We start from the raw sequence: 23,168 nt of genomic DNA, 5'->3' as shown, positions 1-23,168 counted from the left end.
CTTAAATTTCACTCCCAAGATTGTCTCCATTCTCCAGCCTTACTTCCCCTGCATCAGAGAACAGTCCAGAAGCAAGCTCAGCATTTTTTTTTTTTGCCTGCTTAGTGGAGCATTAATCTGTAATTTTTGTGATTTAATAACATGCTTAAAGAAGTTTTCTTGGCTAAAATCTGATACACAGTGCTGGAGACCTCCAATGCCCTTCCTTTCCCTGAACCAAAGGCTTTAATTGTTCATCCTCTAATACGTACAGAGAGGCCACTTGAACGGATGGGATCCAATGTAAACAAATGACATTTGCTGATGAGGTCAACTTTCAATTTAAGATTTATTTTACCCAGATGCCTGAAATGAGTGGCCAGACTACATTCAAGGTTCAGGGAAAACTCAGTAGGAATTTATCAGTGGATTGAAGGGGTAACATGTTGAAGGCATCTGTGATAAACTATGTTTTAAGGAAGCTACTCTGTCTTCAGCATCTTCAGGCCTTATGATGCCATCCTTTGTGCTGAGAATGTCAGATCTGAGAAAGTGGAGCGCTGGTAACCCAAAATAAAAAGAGGTTATGATAAACAGGATCCAAGGTGTACAGGTATATTTGAATTCTGCAGGATGGCTACCAGGTCACTTCTCTGCTCCTAATGTCAGAGGGATGTAGGCTGAGATTTCCGTGGGAATGGACTCAGGTTCCCACTCAATCTGCCCTTAAGTGAACTCTTTTAACATGAAGATCATATTCATTATAAGTGCCTTGAAATCCTCCTCCTTCCCACCCTTGCACAGCATTCAACTAAATAGCATTCAGATGTGCTGAAGACCTGAAACCAAATGGCAAACCAAGGGACCATCCAGTTGTGTGAGAGTTAAATGAATGTTAAACTATATTTATACAGTGACTGGGGTTTTGGTCTTCATTCTTGCATTCCTTTTCCTTGTATTTCTGGTAAACATAAAAAAAAAATCTTTCTTGTCCATAAATGATATCAGTAATCCTATTATAATCTAATTTACTTCATGCTACTTATGACATGTTTATTCTCTGTAATTCACTTGGCTTTATTACTCAGGAAAGTACTTTACTAAAGTTCATTTTGTTTTATTTTCGGTTCTTGCTGTAGATCTTTCATTCCAAAACTTGACTGCAATGTTTATAGAAAATAAAAAATCCTACAACTTTACATTTAAATGTTAAATATATCATTATATGTGAAATACCAGAGATATTTATAGGCAATACCCCTTAGAAAATCCATCTTTTCTTGTGGTCCTACATTAGGACCTGAGAGTATCCATTGCAGGTGTCTGAAATGCTCTTGGATCTTCACAAAAGGCACATTTAAGGCTGAACATCCTCAGGACACTGAGCTCACACAGAGCTGTCCTTCCCCATCAGCAGCCTGGCTGACCCCTCTGACCTCTCCCAAGGCAAATAGAACACTTTTGTTGCCATCTCCACATCCCAGTGTGCTGGAGGAGGAACTGCCAACGCTTAGATATCCATCACATATCCAGCCAATGCCATGTCTGATATTCATCAAGCACAACAGCTTGACAAATGGATGGGTAAGGGAAACACATTCTAATTGCTAGAGAGGCACTCTAGAGAGTCAAAACATCCCCACAAGAAGACATAATGAGTCACAAGAATTACTGAGAACTCTTGAGAGGGTTTTTCTCTCCTACTGATGCTTCATTCTTCCTCAAGAATTACTGTCTCTATAAGGACATATTTACAAGGTGTCTGGTTCTACAGATCTGCTTGCACAAAACTTTCATTTCTACCATTTTACTCAAAAGACAGATTGTAAAATTTACTAAGAATAACACAGAAGCTGCTGCACTCTATCCTACTTATTAACTGGCTTCTAGTATGATATTAATTATTTCAACTGAGCTCAGCTATACAGTGTAGAGTATCAGGGACCTTATTCACATCAGAAGTCACTGAACCTGTTAATTGAGAGCTGGTGGGTTTTTGGTTGGTTGGTTTTGTTGGGTTTTTTTTGGGGGGGGGGGGGGGTTTGTTGGTTTTGTTGTTGTTTTGTTGGGGTTTTTGTTTGTTTTTGTTTTGGTTTTGGGTTGTTTTGGGGTTTTTTTTGCCATGTGCTGTTGAACTCTAATAACCAGGGCCTTGATATCTTGGAATAGGTATTTCAGAGCCTACGCCCTAAATTATCACCCCTGACATTCTTAATTCTGCATGTCCAGATTCTGAGAGCAAATTGAGAATAATGGGTCCTGTGAGAATAAATACACTGAAAAAAATGACTAGTGCCATGATACAATATCTGAGGAAAGAAATAGTTCTCTCAACTGTGTTTAAATAGCATTAGAGATGGGAGGGACACTGGAGTCCACTCAGTGATATACTGAACAACTTGCCATTCTGTCAGAGTTCCTGTGATTCACTGAGGTCTGAGGGAAAACAAAAATATCCCAGGAGCCAACAGGTTTGACTACCAAAGCATACAAGGGGGCTGAAATGAAGTTATATGGAGAATCTCCTTTCTGGCATTTCCCATATTCTGAGTCCTTGAGTTAGGCTGCTATTGTTCTTCCAAATTTGTTTAAAAGAGGAGTGTATCCACACATCCTGTGTATAAAATATTACTGCCCACAGAGGGCTGCTTTAGCCAGGCTTTCTCATGAGAACTACTCCTGTTATGGCCCTGGGGAGATCTGGATGAGGAATCCCAAGGCTCTTAAATTCATTTCAGGTTCACAACTGATTTCCACAGTGGATCAGAGTTTCACCTTTAGTGCTGCTCAGGGTCAAAACACAACTGAAGGAAATGGGAGCACACGGTAGTAAAACATCAGCAGTAAACCTGTCCCGCAAATTTCTCGTGGTTTTACAAGGATGTAGTTAATACATTAAGTTGTTGTTACCTAATTAGGTGACTTTTATTGTGCAGTCAAATGGAAAACTGATACCAAATGGCATGTGCATATGAATGAGTGAGAGAATGGAAGCAGCATTATCAGAGCGGAAAATAGTCATCATCTCAAGCGTGGGAGCAGAGACTTTCTGAAGGACACTATATTTATATGGAGGAAATAATTAGTGAATGCTAATTATTAGGAAGTTACTGGGGTTTTTGTCTTTATAGAAACAAATAAAACTGATCAGAAACTCATACTTGCAACATTAAATAACACCCGCATCAGTACTGTGCTTTAGGTCTCCTCTTTCTCCAAAAGTCACACCAAAAGCCTCATGACACCCTTTGAGGGTTCTGCATCCCTTACTCATTTTCACAGAGTATAAATCAGAATAACTGAGTCAGGGTACAAGGTTTTCTCACATTGTCCCTGTTCTCTTTCCCATTGGGGTCACCAGGACTGAACCAGAAAAAGAATTGGACACAGCAGTAAAGAAAAATATTTAGAAATTTAGCGAAGGTGACAGAATTGAGAGGTAAACACTGAGCAGATCTTTAATGCTACTTTTAGCACTCTCTGTGTCATGACTAGAAGTTCTTACCTCCATTGAAAAATGCACCTTTATAAAACCAAGCATGCACAAATACAGAATCATTGAGTTACTAAGGTTATTAAAGACCTCTGTGATCATTGATTGCAATCATTCACTCATCACCAGTGTGCTCACCACTGACCCTGTCTCAAAGTGCCACATCCACAGGACCTTTGAACATTTCCAGGGATGGCAATTTCAGCATTTCCCTGGGCAGCCTACTCCTGACTTAGTCTGTGACATTAAACCCTCTGATAAAAGCAGCAGCAAACACAGATGCAAGGAGAACCTCAGGAAGGTCGGGGTACCAACAAAAATAAACCAAACTGAGCAGCCCTAGATCCCCATTCACTGCCTCCCTCTCTGCTCACAGGAGCCTGGTCTCAGCAAACCAGAGTCACATTCCCAGGCATGGTGACAGCAACTCCAGCCTCAGGGACACTCAGGCTGATGTGGCACATGCTGGTTCAACTTTTAGGTGTTTAAATCCTAACCAGCAGCTCAGCTGAGCCCTGTCCTCCTCCCACAGTAGCTGTGCCTCTGTCCAAGCTGTCCATTTCAGCTGGTGGAACCTGAGACTGGCTGTGAGCTGCCATCCATCCCTGCATGGCCAGAGAGCCTCTTTACACCAGTGATCTGTCACGGGACAGGGCTCAGCTTTGTGCCTCAGCAGTCTAACTCCACTCATAGGTGGCTACAACAAATCATGGAAGGGGATTTTAATGTCATAACAGCTCTGGAAGTAGCAGGTCTTTTCTGCTGGAGGCACCAGTGTTTCCAAGCCTGGTGATGGCTTTGGGGAGGCTCTCTTTAAGTTGAACAATTTATTTTTTTTCAATATTGCTTGATTAACATTGCTATTCACAAATGACCTAGAAATGCTATGGGGTCTTGATCTAGTGATTTATTTGAACAGACCACTTTTATGAGACCTTTGTTATTTTCTTTTGAAGCTGTGCATTTTCCACAGCAGGAAAAATCTCTGTAGTTACCTATTGTCGAGTTTCTACTGTAACAGCAGAAAAGAGGAAAAAAATTCCAATTGCTTTTTCAGCAAAAAATCAGTGGAAAACATCAAAGGAAGATTTCCATATGGAGGTTACTTGTAAGTTGTATCACAAGTCGTCATTGTGCATTGTGGGTTATAAGAATCAGATATAAACTACTTATTCTACAGTGATCTCTCTAGGAGACATTTACAAGGAGGAATAAATCCAAACTCTCAAATGAAAAAAATGTACTTACAGCAATTTATCAATCTTTAATAGCTGTCCTGCTATTTAATATCATGTTTGAGGAGACTCACCATGGCTTTGTGGATAAACATTTGTTAAACACAGTTTGCTTCTTCTTTCAAACAATCAGGTTTCAAATGCAGCCAGAGTGTTTAATTTCCAAGAAGCATTTCCATTTGTTTGTACAATGATTCACTCCTCTATCCTATTTCTGTATATTTTTAAAATAAAACACTTCTTTCTTTTTTGTTTTTCTAGTTATGGGAATGACATTATGTGGAAGGGAACAGTGTTAGGAATTTCTCTCTGGCTATGGTATTGTACATGCTTCACCCTTTCATTTCTTAATTTCTAATGACACAAAGCATTATGTCATACATGTAAGTAATATCGTCAGAATAGCCAAGTGAAAGTTTGTGTGAGAAATTTTTTCATTAATTACTGCTATTTAAGGGCTCTTGTTTTAAATAGGAAGTTACACTGGTACAAACTAAATAAATACCAGTAGCATATTATAACCATGTTGTTCAGAGAAGTATAAAAGAACTCAGGTGGGGAAAGTGAGTAGTTGTTAGTAGTGAAATTAAAATATTTTTTACAGAAGCTTGATTGGATGAGCCTGTTGTTGGCCTTGACATACAGAAATATCTTATCAATTTTATTATAAAACTTTTTAAACACAATCTGTAACTAGAAGACAGAAAAAACCCTTTACTCCTCAGCTAAAGTCTAAATTCTATGTTGAACATACACATTAGTAGGAAGAGGTGAAATGTTGCATACATGGAGAAAGCTGTTGCTGAAAAAAGGACTCAGCTCTCCCTGAAAAAGGGACTAAGTCTTGTGGTGCATGTTTATTCCTGAATTTCCTTGAGCCCAGCTGAAGCTCCTTCTCAGAGCAAAATGATCTGTAATTCCTGCTGGACGTGAGATGTCTGTTGGGGGCTACCTAAAGGGCAAGTGCATTAGCTTGTAAATGTCACCCCAGTGCAGACTTGGAGAAGAGAATTAAGCTCTGAGAACAAAGCTCTCCTAATGCCACATGACACAAAGCTCAGCAAAGAATATCTTGCCAGGTAGGGGGTGGAGGAGGGAAAAATCCCCCAGCCTGTCTGTCTCAGCAGGAGCACACGAGTAATGTGGCATGAGGCTTACAGGGAAAAGTACTGAGAGTCTGAAAAATGTGTGCTACACCAACCATGTACTGCCTAACACACCCTGTGCTAATTCCTCAGCTCCTTTAGCACAGCATCTTGCACAAGGGATACCCTGAGGAACATTTTTGAGTTTGCAGCAGTATCTGCCACGCAGAGGTGCGAGACTGGGTGAAGATGATTCAATCAGCAAGTTCTGCTGTCTCTCAGTAAATTCAAGAGGTAATTCTGCATTCGTCTAGTGTCAATCTGGCCCAAATGAAGGGTTATAGGAGTGGAATTTTGTGTGTGAGAGAAGTGGGAAGGAGCTTTGATTAGCAAAGACATCCCTCAGAGTTGTGTATTCAGAAAAAAAATGCTGCATTAACTTCTTCTTCTTCATATCACTTTTAAAAATTCTTTTTTTTGTGTATGTGTTCCAAGTAATGTTAATGTAGACTTTTCATCAGTGGTTGCTTTACAGAGTCTTTTCCTTCTGTCATCTCAGAACTGCAAAAAGCTGTAGTGATATAGCCAAAGACTATATATATACACACCCTGTATTATGTACTCCAACTGCTCAGACATTCTACACTTTGAGGCTTAGTTATATTCCAATAATCAGTTTTAAAATTGCATAAGAGAAATCACCCAGCACTTTCACTGGTGTGACTGAACCTGTTGAATTTCAACTACTCTAAGTATTAACATAAAGAAACTTCAAAAGTTTTGACTTTTGGATTGGTACAAACAGTAAAGGATTTCTTACATATGTCAGCATTTTTATATCACTGCTGCAACATACATCTTTGTGTTTTGATGATAAAATGCCATTGGTATGCTTACAGCATCTTTAAAAAAAAAATTAAATATCTATCAGTACTTTAATTTTTGTGCCTGTGTAAGACTTCGAAAGCAAAAAACTCCCAGGCATGAATGTTGTCTTTCCTTGCTCTCTATTCCTGGCTGCACTCCACAAACATAACCTGGAGCTTTAGAGTCTTTGCTGCAAACAAAGAATGGCCCTCAAATTGGCTGGTGTAAATGTGGAGAGAAAATTTGGGAAAGTGAGGGAGAAGCCATGCAGTTTATCATGAGCTTCAGTATCTAGGAGCTGGAAGAGCCACAACCCTTCAGACATTTTCACACTTATGGAGAGAAACCGCTGGAAAATGTGATAATGAACAGATAATCAGCTGCAGCTTCTTGAAACCTCCCCGTTTCTGGAATATTCCCCCATTTCTCCTCCTTGTAGCACAAGTCTAACTTCACAGCCCATAAAAATATTTCTGTTTGTTTGAGCAGCCTCCATTAGCCTGCACAGCAGGGGATGGTAGAAAACCAGAGCTATTATAAAGGTGTTTTTGGGTCTCTGAGGGGCAGTTCACAGCTTCCCAAGCTTCCTCTGCTCCTGCTGTCACACTGCAGGGACTGGTGGCCAGGAGCAGCTCCACTGTGGGGTCTGCCTCCTGCTAGACGCTCTGTTTAACTTTGATTCATCCCCCATGCGCAGCCTGAGGCAGCACAGAGCCCCAGGGCAGACACCAGGCAATGATCAGTCTCTTCCAAAAGCACCACTGCAAAGCCAGCCAGCAGGATGCCAAGGGGCAGGCCATGGCCACAGCTTGGCTGCCTCTCTTTTTGCACCAAAGAGGAGGCTGACATCTAGGAGGCCTTTTCCAGTTTTAGTTTCCAATAGGTGTATGGTTAGGAAACTGAATACTTCTTCCCTAAAAAAGAAAACTCTGTTTTTCAATCATCAATTTAATTCCATTTGAGGATTGAGAGACCTCCAAATTTTCCTTCTGAAAATGTGAGGATAAAGGCATTTCAATCCTATCTTACTTTCCAACCCTCTACTTCTTCTACTAGTCTGGGAGTATCTATTATAATTGACTACAGAGAGCTATTGTTTGATGAATGATACAGATAGCATCACCCTTTCATCTTCATGAAAGAAATTCTTGTCACACTGCTCTAGTTTAATGGCTCTCTGTGCTGCTGCTGCTATTTTACAGGCAGTGCCTTAGGAATAGAATATAAAACTTAGCATGGTTCTCCAGCAGATACACACTGGCAACTTGTCTATCATACTTTACTTACGTGGAATTGTGGCCACTAAGGGATGTGACAGTCTGCCACCACAGAATCTGCCTGAAAACTTTGTATGTGTTCACTCACACCATCTTTTCTCACTGAAGTCTGGGTTTGGTGCATCTGTAAAAGAGTATAGTGCAGAATAAATAAAGGAAAATGGTGTACAGGTTTAGCATTTTCTAATTGTCTTTGGGCAGCTTGCAGAGGTTGAGTTGCCCAAGTACAGGAGCCACAGATAATGATTTAACTAAGAAACTTTAACATAATTTGAATGGAAAGTAAACCAGGGAGAAAAGTGTTAATTTTTAAACTGTTTGGGGTGAACTATTGCCCATTTTTGTGTGTTCATGTGTGCATGCACACACACCAATTTAATTTGCTGTGCTTGGATTTGGGGACAGTCCTGGTTATCTGGTATCCAGGTAGAGAGTGCTGTTGTGCCCCTGTTATCAAAAGTCAGGGTTGCAGCTGTCTTGAGCAGACATAATTCCTGACAAAGCACTTCCCTTCTGTGGAGTTCCCTGTGGTGGAAGGACTTTTCAAAATGAGTCAGGCACTGTGGAATAAGGTTTGTTTAATGTGAGTCATTTTGGCCTCGATACCTTCTGGTTATGTTTTGCCAAATTAGTTTGAAAAACCTAGAAATAGGCAAGAATGTTTTAGAGTAACTTTTCTGAACTTCCTCACCACCAATGACAAGTAAGAGGGAATTCAGAAAGTGAGTTAGATGAACTTTTTTAGTGGAGTTTGTTGAATGTACTAAAACACCAGTCAAGGCAAGGAGAAGCTCATGGATCTTCACAACGTTGTACTGCAAAACCAGGGAAATAGATAAACCCCACTTTAATGCTATGAACTGCACCACTCTGATTAATCCTAGATGTATTTTTCATGTTGAAGCAATAGAAGCTATCTTATTTAAAATGTAAGTAGAGATTTTAAGATCTCTATTGAAAGTAATTAAGGAAAATAATTTTCTTCAAACATGAAAGAAAAAAAAAAAGGAATCTTGACCTGTTGCTTTGTCATAAAATATGTTTCTAGGTGTAGTTTGTGGCCTTTTTTTCCCATTTCTTTCACAGATTTTATTCAAAAGCAAAGTGATCCATTGATTAGGAGAGGGCCTTTATAACACCTTTGTTCTCTCTTGCTGTCACAGTGTCTGCCTGAGTTGAGCTCCCACATCCTTATTTGTGCTGTCAGTGGCACAGATTTGTTCCAACTCATCCCACCCCTTCATCACTCTCTGCTGTTGTGTTTAAAAAACCCTCTTATTTGTTATTGCAATCTACACGTTCTCAGAACCCATAGTAAAGAGAAGCATTTGGTAATGCTGTGCTTATTCAGAAAATAGATATGATCTATAAAAACATGACTCTGGCTGTAAGGGGAAAACAACCCAACAGTGAACAAAAGCAAACTGTTCCTAGAGGAATGCATGACTGGAGGACCATTTGATGAACTTGAGCTTACTTAGCAAATAGAGTATTAGAGCCTGTTTTGAACTCAACATCCAATAAAAGTAGGGTTATTAGATATTGACAGCAAAACATTCCTGTTTGTTCATGTTTCTTGCTTTTCACCTCATTTTTTAAGGTGTCCTTAGATATGGAAGGCTGCCTGAAGACAGGAAAAGCTTTGAAACAATAAGGACTGAATGCATGAAGTAACCAGCTGAGGTCATCTAAATAACTACAAAGTGACAGCCAAGAAATAATTATTCAATCTTGTTAGTTTTACAGAAAAACCTTACTCAACAGCAAGGACTGTGAATTTCTGAGAATGGAAGTATTTTCCATTAATTAGGAGTTCTCCAAAAGTGTATCATGAAATGCAAAACACATGTCATTAATCTTCACTTGGGGCTAAAGAACAACTCTGATAATATCTGTGCTCATTAAATTTTTCATTCCAAATACTGTTTATCATACAAATCTCTTGCATTATGAGTTTTCTATCTGCTCAGATGAGCAGACAGAAAACTTCCTTCTCCAAAGAAAAGCTCTCCTTGGAATGAAAAATTACTCTTTTTTTCATGGAGCAGAGAGATGAAATAGAAAAACAAGGTTCCACATGCTTGAAGGAAGTTTCTATAGTGTCAGGATGCCAGAGGAAAGTGTTCTTCTTCAAGTATGAAAAAGTGCAACTGTCTACAGAGAACAAAATGAGAAAACCAGCTACTTTATCTTGTAGCTCAGTAATAGCTTCTATACTCAACTAACCCTTTATTTTGTGTACTACACTAAAGCTCTAAACAAAGGAACACTGCTCATATGATTAATGAAATGCAAGATTTCTTTGCAATAAACCTTTTCCATGCTGCCCTCTGCTTTCTCTTGGAAGTCAGTTGCACTGAACAGATGGTGAGTGAGTCCATGATAAGGCTTTCATGACTCCTGTGTAAGTATTTAATCTCTTAAAGCAAACATGTTCCAGTGTAAATCCACAAGGCAATGCATAAATACACATAAACACACAAATATGTGTATGAACAAACACATATAAATACATGTATCAAATCTAATATCCATTATCAATAAGTTTCTGTAGAATGTAAAGGAGAAAAAGTCTTTAGAGTTTCATAGATATTCTTGTAAAATGTGCAAATAGTTATAATGGTGAATATTTTTTTTCTGTGTTTTTTTTTTTGAGTCATTCTTCAGAATCTTACCATAGATATTCAGCAACTTATTACATTCTATATGAAGGTCATCAAAAGAAGACAAAAGAAGTAATTTGTTGCTTGGTTAATTGTTAAAGTATTTTTTTACATTCTTTTTACATTTTTAAAAATTTTTAAGGAATTATGTAGGACTTTCTTAGAATTATATCTGCTTTTTAATTCACTGCTGTGATCTAATGACATTTTTGATAGAATAGATAGAATTGGTATTACAATGAATATTTAAGTTTAATCTGTAGCGCTATTAAAGTCATAAATTTTAAGCAACACAGGAGGTTGGAACTGTCATGGCTATAGCTGAGCAAATAATTGGATATATTAGTCACAAATTATTGTTTCAATAGATCTTTGAGTGAGTCATTTATGACAGCCCTACTCTGTTCTTCTAAGAGCAATTAATAAAGCAGCTTCTATCCCTTAAACAGGAGTGAGGAGAGAAATTAAGAGTCAAATGCTATGAAAAAGCAACATTTACAATTTTTGAGCATGAAAAAGTAAAAGGCTCCCTCTTTTACTGACTGGCCTGTCTATGTTCACAATTGATACATTACACCTGTTCACAGCCATTGTAGAAGTAGCCATTATTTATAGAGTTTTTGATCCTACAAAGTCGTTATTTTATACTTTATTGAAGATGCTTTAGTTCAAAATTGTCTTATAAAACTCTTTTAGGGACTCATAAAATAGCAGTAAAAACATTCCTCTCAGTACAATCTGCTAAACTGCAAAAAGCTTTAAAGTGAAAATAATTTGTAAGGTTTGGGTTGGGTGTCTTAGTGAAAAAAACCAAAGAAGAACAGGAAAACTTTTATGTATAAGGCTATGCTAGAACATTCTATTTTTCCAGGATATAAGGCACCCAAAAGCTAATGTGCATATGTACTGTTCCTAACAATTTCAAGGAGATCATTCAATACCTAATAATGTAATTTAATATTGTCAAAGACATTCCTAATCTCTTTTTCCTCTAGCTTATTCCTTATTAGCATTTTACAAAATAAATTATACTCTATCTTTGCTCAGATTTGGGCTGGTTGTTTGACAGTGTAATTCCACTATTCTCCTTTTTTTCTATTCTTAAGGAAAAAATAGAAGACATTTGCTGCCAAAGGATTTTCCTAATTCCTCCCTTTTCCACATAAATCCTTTTCTTACTTGTCTGAGAATTACTATCAGTACAGGTTTACCTCTAAACAGAGACACTGATGATGACAGTAAGAGAAAGAAGAATGAGCAAAAGGCTAATGAGAGGAAGAATCACTACTGAGGGAGTATTCCACAGTTTGAAAATATTGTTCAGATGTTGAACTAATTTCATCTCTGGAATAAATTTCTCTTTTTCACTGTTATTACATCAGGGAGCTTTATCCCTGGCGAGATATTTTTATGTCTTGGTTAATAAAGCTTGATGGCTCTCCTTTCAGGTATCTCTAGTAGCTTCTCCTTCTCACAGCCATCAATCATCTCCAACTTTATCTCCCCTTTTATTTACATTGGCAGGAACACTTGTTTTGTAATTTTGCAGTGTCATTTTAAATGTTGTGTTGTGGTTGGAAAGGAGCAAGCAGGAACGAAACCTTCAATTGCTTCAATTCCCTCAAATTCCTATAAAGAACTTGCATTTTTTTTCTTGGCTCTCCCATACTGCTTGTTTCTTAAGAAGGAGGCAACAAGGGGGCAGAGAAGGGGGTGTTTTAGAGTTTTGTGTGTGATTTCAGACCTTCATAGTGCTGGAGCAAGCACAGCCTCCAAAGGACAGGGATGATGAAGGGGTTGGAACATCTTTCCTGTGAGAGGCTGAGAGAGCTGGAACTGATCGGCCTGGAGGAGAGAGGGCTCAAGGGATCTGATCAATATCTAATGGAGCAAAGAAGACAGATCCAGAATCTTCTCTCTGGTGCCCAGTGACAGGCCAAGGGGCAATGGGCACAAACTGAAGCACAGAAGGTTCCTTCTGAACATGAGAAAAATCTGCCCTGCAGTCAGGGTGACTGAACAGTGGCACAGATTTTCCAGTGAGTTGGTAGGGTCTCCATCCTTGGAGATATTCAAAACAAGTGGACAAGGTCCTCAGCAATCTGCTCTAGCTGGCTCTGCTTGAGCAAGAGACCAGACTACACACCCTCAGCTACTCTGTGATTCTGACATTCTGTGGAAGAAATCACTACTCGGGCCACAGACGTGTTTTAGAAATGCCCCCATGAAGCTATTGGCTTTATTAGTTCTTCTCAGTGCTGATGGGACGGGAGCAGGTGTGGAAGTCACTTTTCCTGCCTGAGCATGGTTTCTTGGTGGCTTCCTCACAGAGATAAGTAACTGAGTCTCCACCCTGGAAGTCCTTATGCCTGGGATAAACTATCAGAGGAGATATTCCATTGATGCCAGCGATGCCACTGATGTGGTTAGAGCCCGAGCACACACAAAACATGACCAGAAGATAAGATCTCTAAACTGCTTTTTCTTTGAGTCCTGCTGGTGGTTTTGGTGGTAGAAGCTCTGGACCACTGGAATGCAGAAATTACCATCTCATTTTACTGCTTGGCAGCCATCAGATGACTGCAGCACCACCCCTCCAGGGAATCCAGCATCACTGCAAGCTCCTGTAACTTCAGCTCCTTGGAAGCCTTGAGTTTCAGGCCAGCTATAAATCTCCAGTCAAACAATCACCATCAGGTGTGGAAGAAACAGGAGAAGGTTTCAAAGGCTCTCTGGTGCCAGGGCATCCGGCACACTGAAAGGAAAGGAGAATGTAGAAAAGCTCTGGACTTCCTGCCATTATTTAAAGTAGGCATTCAACTGTCAAGCAGGAGAGAAGTGAGGTATTGTAACAGCCAGCACTCTCACCTCCCAGGGGAAAAAGTATGTCAGTGCTTCATTACATCTCCAGATAGACCATGAGCTGAGCCCCCGCTAAAATACCTGCCATGCTTAATTTAGCCCTTCAAGCAATCAGAACTGAAAATGATGCAAAAGATTCTTTTTTTTTAAAAAAGGAGAAAAAAAGGAGAAAAAAATAAAGCCCATTGATCTATAAAATCATTGATATTTTTCTTTCTCATTATTAAATAAAGAGTAATATAAATATATAATATAAATAAAGAGTAAAATAAATTATGTTGCATAATTTTGGGGATTCATTATAAATGAACTTCCATGAGAGCACTGGATGATTTCATGATCACTGGATGCCTGAGCAGTGGCCAGAAGCAGTTACCACATCCTACCTACTGCAGCATTTGAGGACCTTCATGTGTTTCAAATAAGATGTGGATCGGATATTTCATATACCTGAGAGATTCACATCTCAGCTACTGAGCTGTATGATAAAGGAAGTAAAATATAACCTAAGGAAATTCTGTACAATGTCAGTCTGGGAACAAGGAAGGCTTCTCCATCCACAGTCATCTGAGTGGTAGTAGCTCCTCTTAAATACTACTCTTAGGTTTAATTTCATTTTGAGTGGCAGGGAAAGCTACATTGCAGGCTTTTTCAATATACCATAAAAACTGTGCTAACAAAAAAATAGATTTGGGGTGCCAGCCAAGATCAGATAATAAATTATGGGCAAAACTAAATATAGTGCCCAAATGCAATCCATTTTAGTTACTGGCTCACAAAGGGAGACTGGCTGGAGGCATGCAGAACTCCCCTTATCAGACCACTGAATCATTCTTGGTCTTGTGTGTCACCTCTGGGGATGATTTAGACAGAATAAAGACAGTGAAGTCAGTATTTAACCCATTTATCTTATTATGCAGATGGATACAAATACCTCATTATGTTGCCACTTCTCTTAATTTCAATTGTCACCATATCTGGTCACTTCACAAAGTGTGGAAGCTAAACTAAAATGATGAAAGGACTTTCAACTAGCTTTTCTTAACCTAAAGATTTATTCTTTACAGAAAATTAATAACATGCAAGAAGAGTCATGCCAATTACCAACACAAATATGTCTTATTTTCCCCATACAGTTGCAAGCTCTAACAGATTTTCTTGCATGGAAAAATATGTCAGATTAAGTTCCCGAACAAGAAACCAATTCAGTCCATCTCCTTCAGAGATAATTGCTTTCCTATTGTAAAGGATTTTCAGAAACAAAAATGAACGCAAAGCTGTAAGTCAGGAAATTCCCCCTGAATAGGAAGAAGTCATCAGCTGCTATCTGAGAATTTAAACAACCCATCAGCTAGGTTGCTTTATTTGCAGTTTTTTCAACTTTCCTTCAGCCACTTGCTGCTAACAATCCTGCAAATGTTTGGCATATGTTTGACTCTTTTTCTTATTTTTTCAAGAAAACTCCTCCACTGAAATAGTGCTGTTTGATGGTTTATGAATTATTCATATGTTAAATTGTGACACCTATATTTAACTGCAAATCCCAAATTAATTGGAAAAACCCCACAACGCTGCTTGTTTTCCTGCTCTGCTGCTTAGCAGTGATTTTAAACTAAATCAAAAGCTCCTTGAAAAGGATCAAGACCTGCTTCCAATATAAGAAAACAGGAGTAAAAGAAAAGCAGCCTGATAGCTGCATGACACTAAGAGTTAAACCACTGTTAAACAGAATTAAAATCATGGACTCCAGTTCTCCAGGCAATCACACACATGTTATGTTTTTCTTTAAATGTGCCAGTAGTTCTATTGGCTTGCATCACTTAGAGGTACTGAAGTGTTGTACACATGCTTGAGAGAAAGCCTTACTGAGCTTTTTCCTCAAGAATGTGCCCACCCATTTCTGCACTTGCTCGTGGATCACAATCTGGGCATTTCAGAATTGGAGGCATTGCTAAAAACCCTCACTGCCAGCTGAAAGCAGTGAACACCCACTGCAAAACTTCAATTCAGGGGCATCTGCTTTCAAAACGAACTTTTCTGCCCAGAAGGCTACGGAGATGAGTAAAGAATTTCCCAGACTTTTTGTTTCACATGCACTTTCTATTATTTATGATCCTAATTTGTTGTGATGTTTCATGTTAATGCAAAGGTATTACTTTTCCTGTGTATAATAGAACCATAAATATTTGTACATAGATTTATATATATTAGACATCTTGTAGGTAGAGACTTTCTTAGGTCCAAATAGCACACACGTGTCCTTCTTTATTATTCTTTTTTCAAGGTAATGTGAAAATATTGGGCAGTTGAACTGACTGAAACAATCTCAGTCATGTCTGATTGAATGGCTGCCCTCCTCTTCATGTGGAAATAAAAGCTTTTGTTAAAGTACAGATGAATTACTTCACTTAAACTCTGGAAAAAAAAATTAAAAAAAGGAGGATATTTTGGCTGTGCATTTGTTCATTAGATCCAGATGTACATTATTCACTGTCCATAGCTGGCTTTACTAATAAATCATGCCTGAAGGATTTTGTTTTGCAAGATGGAAAGAGCAGAGCGCTCTTGCTTGTTTTGTTGTTGTTGTTTTTTATCACAGTTGATTTATTGGTTTGGTTTTGTTTCCCATTTAGGACCTCCTGGCAGCAATGGCACAATGTTGGAGCAGCTTTCAGAAGAGAAGTGTGAGCTGTGCCGTGGCTGAAACGTCGGCAGCGTGCAGAACAGAATGTCCAGACCTTGTGCAAGGCAGAACTAAAAATAGACCAAAACCAATCCTGTACACGGTTCAGCTGCTTTGTTAGCACCTACCTAGTAAGTGAGGCAAAAATGTGCACATGTGTTCATCAATGCACATGAAAAAGCAGCAGTTTTCCAGCCTGCCTGCAGTTGCATTTAGCAGAAAAGCCCAACAGCACCAACTGCTCACTCTTATCTCCTATTCAAGATGAGCCCCTCACCAACTTTACATTTTTCCTAGCTTTTCTATGAAGGGAACTCATCTATCCTGCTGTCCCACACAAACCCCAAACACCATTAGCTATGTTGTCTGAGCCATTTGTCCATGGAAATACATGCTCATTTCTCTTTTCTGAAATCTTTCTAAGGATGTAAGGAACACTTATCTCCTGCAAAGTGCTTAAGTGACTTTTACAGGGAATTTGCAGTCCCTATGATAGCAAAATAGAATGCTCTGTGACAGCTTGCAGAACTGACTTTATGTCACTCTGTTGTAACCTATCTTGTCTTTTCAATGATAAGCTTTCTCAGAGAATGGAGTGGGTTTCTCACAGAGTAACACACACACAAAGCCCCTTATGTTTACAGCATCTTTTACATGTAAAGTAACATTCCACAAACATCATGTGGTTATACCATGTATAACTTACCCAAGAAATACAGTGTATTTCTTACCCAAGTTTATTAAATAAAAGCTGACATTTGAGATGCTTAGAAGGTATTATTTCTATTTTGAAAGAGACAACAGTGCTTTTTTTCCTAATATACACATATTTTATGACAACCACTTGTGCTCTAACTGAATTATTTTCCAGAGCTAAAGTCATAATTTTATTGAAACCTTCTCCTCCCCTGGAAACTTACTTTTTCTGAACATTTTGTGATTCTTTGGAGGTATTTATTTTCCTTCTCTTTGACTGCCCTTTTAGACAGACTGACAGTTTTTCATTCACTTGCCTGTTATACTGGCATCAGCAATTAATAGGCCACTTAATGAACTCTATATATATGGAAGACAATTACTATGACAACTGTTTCTATGCCCAATATTTCTCAGCTCCCAAGATTTTTCCTTCACACATGCTGTTGAAAGAATATGTAAGTAAAATCTGAGCAAAGGTGCTTTTTTTACCATTTTCCTTTCTTGAAGGCCTTTATACTTGGACACAAACAATTCCATAGCATTAAATTGATTTTTTACCAGCAGCATTTGGCTGCAGAGCTGCCATGACACAATGTGAAGCTCTGCCTCTGAAATTTGTCCTCATACTCACCTGTAAAATCTAAGCAGCATCAGCAATGATGGAGATCTGTGTAGATCCTGGATGTCCTTGCTTGAATCAGCCATGCCCTGCTCATGCTGGAAAAAGCCAAAACCTGCCACCATGTGTCTCATGTCCAGAAGAGCTGAGGTTTTTCTGTTGGTGAGAAAGATGAGTATTCAGTAACAGTGGTTCATGTTTCATCATTTTTAATGAGAAACATTAAAACTAAAGAGAACCTAAGAGGATAGAGCTGCTTTAGACATAATTTAGGAGCTTTGGTATGGCATAAATTAGGGCACATTCAAGTAGTCCAAAGATTAAAGCTTTAATCCAGAACTGCCAAAGGACCTGGCCTCACTCCTCTCCATGCCTTCCTGACAGGATGATGAACTTCCTAAGGAGAAGGAACTGGCCTGAAGGCAGCCTTACAAAAGCCAAATCTTCCCAGAGAGCCCTCTCAAGGCTTCTGCACAGCCACTTTTACAAAGCCCATCACACTTGGGATTAATGGTGAGCAAAGCCTTTGCACACAAGCAGCTGTGAGAGAAAGGAGCTAAGGCAGTTAAACTGCAAGTACAACCTGCAGAAAGTGAGCAGCATGAATGCAGCCTGCATTTTTATTTAAAGAAATACAGCAAAACCTGACAAAACTTCAAAAAAATTATTGTAATCCAAGTCTACGGGAAATTAAGCATATTGCAAAAAGGAATAGAGTCTGCTTTGCATAAACTGGCTAATAATAATACAGAGATATTTTCTGGTGGAAAATTATTCAGCTTTATCTTTTCCTGAACACTTTGATTACAAACAGTAAAAATAAATAAAAGTAAGCATGTCAACTGACTGAAATAATTTGAAAACAACTATTTTTTCTGAGAACTATAATATACTCCTAGTATGCTTTTTACTCCTGTATTTTAGGACTGTTTCACTGCCTTTTCTACAAATAACAGGTGCTGACTACTACTCCTGCAGCTTATGTCAAATACTCAGACAGGTACAGCCATTAAGAGTTTCCCAGGTTGTTCAGGGAGCACAGTTGCTATGTCAAACAAGAGTTACTGGTTTCACACTGTAGAAATAAAAACATGTAGGCAGGGCAAAGAAAAGTGAGACTTGTTAGATATCATGCTTGACCCCATGATATCTTTTTTTTTTCCCAGGGCTTCTGACATGTCACTGTTTATCACCCTACTTTATGCAGCAAGGAAACATATTTACAACCTCCTGGCCCTTTGCATCATGTCTCTGAGTACAACATATAAATTTATGTGCACACCAGGAATCCCTGTGCATCTAGTGAAATCCACACGGAACTTTCCGTGCCCATATTCCATCACATTTTTACATGAGCACATGGGCTTTTTAGAACAGATCCTGCTCATAATTTGGGGCCCTCCTTTTTCTGTGATCCAGCCAGATCAGATGGCTTTTTCATCAACAAGTCCCTAAGACTTTACACTTGACTTTGGAAGAAGAGCGGCCATCGGTGCCAATTTATGAAGCGTGCAGTCATTGCCATGCAGTTTGTTGAGCAACACACATCCAAATACAGAATTCTGGGAGAAAGCAGCATCCAGATCCAAAGCTGGGCCTCTGTGGGCAGCAGGCTTTACTGTGCATGTGGCAGCACCAGTCCTGGGCACGCTGCTGTGGATAATTGATGGCTCAGGGCTGAGCTGTCAGTGTGCTGCAAGTGGGAATGCTGGGGCATTTCTTCACCCAAATAAGTAGTGGGTTATGATGCATGCATGCCTTGGCCACGTGCCTTAGTTTTAGTCATTTAGCACAAAAAACCCCTTCCTTTTTGTCTAAGGTTTCATTCAGCTGCCTTCTAGCTCCCTTTATGGTAACAGATTCCCACCCATCAATGCCCAGCCTTAGGAGGAAAGCACGCTCCCATATCAGAATTTAATTTCAAATAGACCTTCATTTGCTGGAATTCAAAGATTGGGAAAATTGGAAATATTGGGACATTGGGAATACTGCCAAGTGATTATCACTAATACCTTGAAATGTCATCACACCTTCCATCACAGGATCTTTGGACCTCATTAGGAACATCAATAAAGTGCATGGATCGAGTGCATTACATGCTCACAAAACACTGATGGTCATCTTTAACATTATGTAGGTACTGATACACCTTGAAGGAAACCCTGTCCTCTATAGTTTCAGAGTAACAGACAAATTTTCTGACAGAAGAAATTCAAAATATGAAGAGTTGAGAAACAGACAGGAAATCCTTTGGCACAGCCAAAATAATTCCTACCGTGCAGTTACCTTACATTTCTTTCCTTCAAGCTAAACTGGTTTTTATAAATGAATTGTAATTGAATAGAGTTTAAAAGCTTTCTCCAGGGTTGATATCTTAGAAGCTGGTCTAAGCAGTGCCTGAGATGTTGGACACCATGCAATAAGTAAACACATTGATGGTAAATTAGGAGGATGATCAATATCTCCTGTAAAGTACCTAGCAGAGCTGTCCCTGGGGTTTGTGTTGGAACTGGCCACCCTTCTGCAATTATTTTCTGACAAAACCATTCAAACAAACCCTTCTCTCCTCTACATTTTGAAAAAAGAGGGCTGAACTGCCACCTACCAAAGATGAAATTGTCAAATCATATAAGATTTGGGCACTACACATTGAAACTTGCTCCAACTTGTCAGTTTTTGAAAAGCAGCCCCAGAGGAACTATTCCCAGAAGGGAGAGTCAGTATCCTGAATGTCCTTGGAGCTGGTATAGAGCCAACCAGTGCTTATTGTGGAGAGGATTTATTTCATGTACACTCCAGAACCTGCAGTCAGTAAGGCCAAAACCACTGACTTGTTTAATTCAACCTTTTATTATCTGTTTAACATTATAAGCATTGTAAATGCTAATAAACAAGGATGTTGATAAACAAGGATGCATATAATATACGCATCCTTGCAGCATCTGGACACACTTTGCAATTCCATGGACTGGAACTGCATCCCCTGGCACTGTTAATATCACTAAGAATTTGTTATATTCCCACATTGTTTCTATTGTCTTGTACACAGTCTGAAACCACTGGAAAGACAGACTTTGTCACAGGGAGCTTAAAGTACAGACAAGCAAATTTTTCCAAGGGGTACAACAAGGCATTATGGAGTTTAGCCTTAGCTTTTTTTTTCTTTTCCCTGACTTTTAAGATTAATAAAAACACAATTCAAACTAATGAATTTTCTCTGTGAAGACCAAGGCAAATAATAGACTCAGTCTTTGCATAAGGCTGAGAATGGAACAGTTTTTTTAATAATTACACAGCACTGATTGCCCAAAAGAAAACCACGTGTCAGGTATCAGGGGTATCTGTCTGTAAAGTATATTCTTTTAGAGTAGACAAATCTGAATATATGAAACTAATGGATATTTCACTTTACCTCCAGGAATTGCAGTTTATGTTTCTGAGTAACTCCTGAGTTACACATATTCCAAGAACTATGAAATTATACTGCCTGCAGCCATGGCAGTGTGGAGCTCTGAAATCAAATGTCCAGTGTCCCTAGCTCACTAGGATCTAATTTCATTATTTTATTGAGAAATTACATCAGGACTTCTAGTATTTCCCAGTGAATACAGGGCATGCTCCATATGAAGCATTTCAGAGTGTTGGTAGGGCTGATGCAGGCCGGGAAGGCGAAGCCAAGATGCTGTTCTGTGGTAGAAAAAGAAGTAAAAGAGAAGTGGCCAACTGTCAGATTTAAGATTTTAAGGCTGAAGTCAGGCAGCAGAGGTGAGGTAAAGTCTTTCTGAACATATTTTAAAACTTCTGTTGAAGAGAACAGCTTATTAGATTTCATTGTTTCATGGTGTGTGAGGTCACTAGAAATTTTGGATGTGAGTATAAACCGATTCCTTTAAATTTTGAGAATAATTTCTGCTTATACATTAGCCATTTTTTGACTGGATATCATCCTGGACTACACATACTTGTACATTTACATCCCAGTAAAGCATTTGCACATTGCAATTTTAGAACCTCACATACAGCAGGATTTCACTGCTAGGGTTCACTTGCTGTCCTCAGAAAGCACTTAAATGTGCTCCCTTTAAATATATTGGTATTTCTCACAATTCCCTTTGAGCCAAAACAAACAGTATCTTTAGATTAAAAAGCAAAACAAAATTCAAACCTGCTGTGGTTTTCCTTAATTCACAAGAATCTAAAATAAGGATAGTGGAACTAAGCCAATGCATAGGATCTGCTTTTGTCCTGTGAAATTTCCAGCTAGTATCATGAACTGCAAATGGAAAGCTGATATTCAAGGCTGAAAGGTCCTGAAAGAGACAACTAGCAATAAAGTGGCAAAGACAGGGATTATCTGCAAGAATACTGTGCCCAGATTTCCAGGAGTCTGTTCACAAGGAACAAAAATCTTGAAAGCAAATGACTTGGACCAGACAAAGTCTCTGTGGATATCCAGCAGGGCTGGTGTGTCCACCATAAGTTAATGGCGCCTGTGCTGTGAAAGTAGGATAAAAATTTTTTAAAAAATAGAGATTTGGGGCTGCTGCTTCTGTTAGGTAGCTCCCACTTATCTCCTAAGGAAAACCAACTCTTAAACATCTGTAGAAATGTGTGGAAAGACATGGATTGTCTCACCTGTTGTACTCCTTGTTAGCTACAGGGCTTGGGTTTTGGACTTGCTTTAAAAAATAGTAACAAATAACTGTTTTTTTTCTTATTTTCATAGTCACTTGAATAATTTATAAAGGTGAGAAGATTGTCCTATTAATAAAGTTTTTCTCAAGCCAGACACAGTGGCTGAACCTCTTCAAACTCTGATTAGGAAAAATAAAAAAGATGTGCATCAGTCCTATAAAACTGATATGTACAATAGAAAACCTCAGGTGTGCTTAGGGCAAATCTTGTCAGTAATATGCACCTGAGAATAACAGGAAGAAAAGTGAAATGGATGGGAGAAGTCCAAGATATTTTATATATATTAGTCCAAGATATCATATTTTATATATATTAAAAATAATTACAAATAATATATATATAATAATGCAGATAAAATAACTATACTATATAATATAATTATATACAATATATACTATATATTATATATAACACATATATATTATACAATACATACATAATGTATATTTTTGTACATATATAAATATATATACCAAGATTATCACATAACATCAACAGACATATTAGTATATATAATATATATAGTGTGTATATATATTATATATATACTAATATATAATATATAATACATATATTTTATACATACATATATATATATGTACGCACCAGGATTATCACATAACATCATCAGACACACAGGTACTCACACAAAAACATTTACAACCACATGGGACTTTCAAAGCTGCAGTTAAACGAGCATTATTTTGAATAACCTAAGCAAAATTTCTGGATGCATTCTGCTTTCCAGAAGTCCAGCTGACTCTGGTATTTTGTTAGTGGGTAGTGACTGCAAGCAGGGGATTTGAATAAATATTTATTTATGTACAGCTATGTCATCTGCTGGATGCTTCGTTATTTTTCTGGCAAAAGGGCCAAAGAAATGGAAAGTAAAATGCATGAATGAACATACAGCTTGTCACTGTTTTGTTTTCCTTACAGTAAAAAAACAAGGCAGTGACACAGAATTCCTCACCCACATCATGTCAATGTCCTACACTGGTCTTACTGTTG

At 38.5% G+C, this 23,168-nt stretch overlaps 2 long non-coding RNA genes across 2 annotated transcripts in view; both read right to left on the bottom strand.

Moving 5' to 3' along the window:
* LOC129046681 (uncharacterized) overlaps positions 1-8,027 on the bottom strand; it is a 73,084-nt gene extending 65,057 nt beyond the window's left edge. Inside the window, exon 1 of the long non-coding RNA XR_008508351.1 lies at positions 7,947-8,027. This is a non-coding gene — a long non-coding RNA (uncharacterized LOC129046681). The remainder of the gene's footprint in view (positions 1-7,946) is intronic.
* A 9,455-nt stretch (positions 8,028-17,482) lies between these two features.
* LOC118686348 (uncharacterized) overlaps positions 17,483-23,168 on the bottom strand; it is a 105,152-nt gene continuing 99,466 nt past the window's right edge. Inside the window, exon 3 of the long non-coding RNA XR_004980146.2 lies at positions 17,483-17,618. This is a non-coding gene — a long non-coding RNA (uncharacterized LOC118686348). The remainder of the gene's footprint in view (positions 17,619-23,168) is intronic.

This window comes from Molothrus ater, chromosome 4 (assembly GCF_012460135.2).
Source record: "Molothrus ater isolate BHLD 08-10-18 breed brown headed cowbird chromosome 4, BPBGC_Mater_1.1, whole genome shotgun sequence".
Lineage (NCBI taxonomy): Eukaryota > Metazoa > Chordata > Aves > Passeriformes > Icteridae > Molothrus > Molothrus ater.
This window is presented reverse-complemented; position numbering and strand designations above follow the sequence as displayed.